Source organism: Physeter macrocephalus, chromosome 9, assembly GCF_002837175.3.
Source record: "Physeter macrocephalus isolate SW-GA chromosome 9, ASM283717v5, whole genome shotgun sequence".
Lineage (NCBI taxonomy): Eukaryota > Metazoa > Chordata > Mammalia > Artiodactyla > Physeteridae > Physeter > Physeter macrocephalus.
The window spans coordinates 85,688,894-85,692,052 of NC_041222.1; the positions used below are offsets into that span (position 1 = coordinate 85,688,894).

General features: G+C 43.2%; 1 pseudogene; it reads left to right on the top strand.

Annotated features, from left to right (window-relative positions):
• Positions 1 to 963: 963 nt before the first annotated feature.
• Positions 964 to 2,316, top strand: LOC102991857 (leucine--tRNA ligase, cytoplasmic-like; annotated as a pseudogene).
• The last annotated feature ends 843 nt before the right edge of the window (positions 2,317 to 3,159 follow it).

A 3,159-nucleotide genomic window follows, 5' to 3' on the forward strand; every position in this document is an offset into this window, starting at 1 on the left:
CAGGGAAGCCCTTTCCCCCTTTTCAAAGAAGCTCTCCAGCGACATTTGTTTTTTATTCATTTTGGCTAGGGTGAGCTTGTGGGCTTACCAAGACTGTGACTGAGACAAGTGCACGGTGCAGGAAAGAGGCGCAGACGGAAGTGGTAAATAAAATAATGGGCGGGCCACGTGCAGACTAAAATAAGTGTTAAATTCTGACTTAAAGCCTGCCACCAGATGCAGCTAAATTGTCACTTGCCACTCACTGATAGGGTTTTGATATGAGTCTGCAAGCAACTGATTTATTATGGTCTCTGTGCAGTCAAACCTCTCTGCTAATGATAATCTGTACTTGTAGCCGCTCCCCAGCACTAGCATCACCGCCTCAGCTCCACCTCAGATCATCAGGCATTAGGTTCTCATACGATCCTTTGCATGCACAGATCACAGTAGGGTTCATGCTCCTATGAGAATCTAATGCCGAGGCTGATCTGACAGGAGGCAGATCTCAGGTGGTAATGTGAGTGATGGGGAGTGGCTGTAAATACAGATGAATGGCTCACTCACCTCCTGCTGTGAGGCCTTGATCCTAACAGGACATGGACTGGTACCAGTCTGTGGCCCGGGGGTTGGGGACCCCTGCTCTAGTGGACTTTTTGTTTATAACAGCCCCTCCCAACTTTCCCTTCTCCTCAACAAAATTTTCCTCTCCTTACTTTGCTGCACTTCTTTGCTGGATTTTGATGTCAAAACTCCACAGGCTGGGCTTCCCTGGTGGCTCAGTGGTTGAGAGTCCGCCTGCCGACGCGGGGGACACAGGTTCGTGCCCCGGTCCGGGAAGATCCCACATGCTGCGGAGCGGCTAGGCCCGTGATCCATGGCCGCTGAGCCTGTGCGTCCGGAGCCTGTGCTCCCCAATGGGAGAGGCCACAACAGTGAGAGGCCCGCGTAACAAAAAAAAAAAAAAAAAAAAAAAAAAAAATCCACAGGCAACTTCCTCACTTTGACCCAAGCTCTTGACAAATATTCAGCCGATGGAATGTGCTTGGCTCTAGCTGATGCTGGTGACACTGTTGAAGATGCTGACTTTATGGAAACCATGGCAGATGCAGGTATTCTCCGTCTGTACACCTGGGTGGAATGGGTGAAAGAAATGGTTGCCAACTGGGATAGCCTAAGAAGTGGTCCTGCCAACACCTTCAATGATAGAGTTTTTGCCAGTGAAATGAATGCAGGCATTATAAAAACAGATCAAAACTATAAAAAGATGATGTTTCAAGGAGCTTTGAGAACAGGGGTTTTGAGTTTCAGGCTGCGAAAGATAAGTACCATGAATTGGCCATAGAAGGGATGCACCAAGACCTTAAGTTCCGGTTTATTGAAGTTCAGACACTTCTCTTGGCTCCATTCTGTCCTCATTTGTGTGAGCACATCTGGACACTCCTGGGAAAGCCCAACTCAGTTACGAATTCTTCATCCTGTGGATGAAAGCTTGATAAGCTCCTCACAGTATCTCATGGAAGTAGCACATGACCTTAGACTGCGACTCAAGAACTATATGATACCAGCTAAAGGGAAGAAGACTGACAAGCAGCCCCCTCAGAAGCTTTCACATTGTACCATCTATGTGGCAAAGAACTATCCATCTTGGCAACACATCACCATGCCGGTTCTACGTAATCACTTTGAGACCAACAGTGGAAAATTGCCTGATAACAAAGTCAGATTAATGAACTAGGCAATTTGCCAGAATTGAAGAAATACATGAAAAAAGTGATGCCATTTGTCACCATGATTAAGGAAAATCTGGAGAAGATGGGACCTCGTGTTCTGGATTTGCAATTAGAATTTGAAGAACAGGCAGTGCTCATGGAGAATATAGTCTATCTGACCAATTCCCTTGAGCTAGAATACACAGAAGTCAAGTGTGCCTCTGAAGCAGATAAAGTCAGGGAAGATTGCTGTTCTGGGAAACCACTTAATGTTTTTAGAACAGAACCTGGTGTATCAGCTTCCCTAGTGAATTCTCAGCCATTCAATGGCCACTTCTCAACCAAAATTGAAATCAGGCAAGGAGATAACCGTGATTCTATAATCTGGTGTTTAATGAAAGTGGACTGAGGAATCAAAGACCTTTCCAAAGTGAAACTGATGAGATTTGACAATCTACTGTCGGGGCCTTGGCAAGTTCCTGTCCTGGGGAAAGAGCACACTGAGGAGACTCCCGTTTCTGAGCGTGCTGTTTTCCATGTGGACCCCACGAGCAAGAAAATTTATCTTACTGAAAATGGGCTACGGGCAGATATTGGTGATACAATGATCTATCTGGTTCATTAAATTCAGGCACATTGGAGATTTATCCTGGTTTCTGGGGATATTACTACTATGACTGTGCCTACAGATGGCCTATGAGAACCTTAGGCTGGACCTAAATGTGGTTTCCTATAGTTGCGTGTCTCGACTTGCAGTTGTTTTCTGCTCCCAGATAAACTTGCTTTGCTGGTATAATAACTGGCTGTTTTATTGTCTGGGGTTAACAAAACCTTTGCAGGAAAAAAATACTACAAACAAAAGAAAAACCCAAATAAAAAATTGGGTAAATTTTTTGCTACACATATGACAGAAGACTAGTATTCTTCAAGGTGCAAAGAGTTCCTACAAATTAAGGAGAAAAATAAAACAAAAATCCAAATAGAAGAATTGACCATGGACATAGACAATTCACAAGAAATTAATATCAAATGACTGTTTTCTGTTTCATTTTTGCACAGCTTCTTTTGAGATTTAATTCATTTACGGGTAATTCACCCCTTTAAAGTGTAAAATTCAATGGTGTTTAGTACATTCCCATAGTTATGGATCCATCATCATAATCAACTTTAGAACATTTTCATTACCCCCAGAAGAAACACTGCACACCTTAGTCATCACTCTTCAGTCTTCCTATCCCCTCATCCCAGGCAACAACTAATCTAATTTCTGTCTCTACAGATTTGCCTATTTCGGACATTTCATATATATGGAATCATACAATATGTGGTCCTTCATTGGTTGATGATATTGAACACTTTTCCTGTGCTTATTGGCCATTTGCTTATCTTATTGGGAGAACTATTCAGATCCTTGGTCCATTTTTAATTGGGCTGTTTGTTGTTTTATTATGTGTTGCTAAGTTCTTTG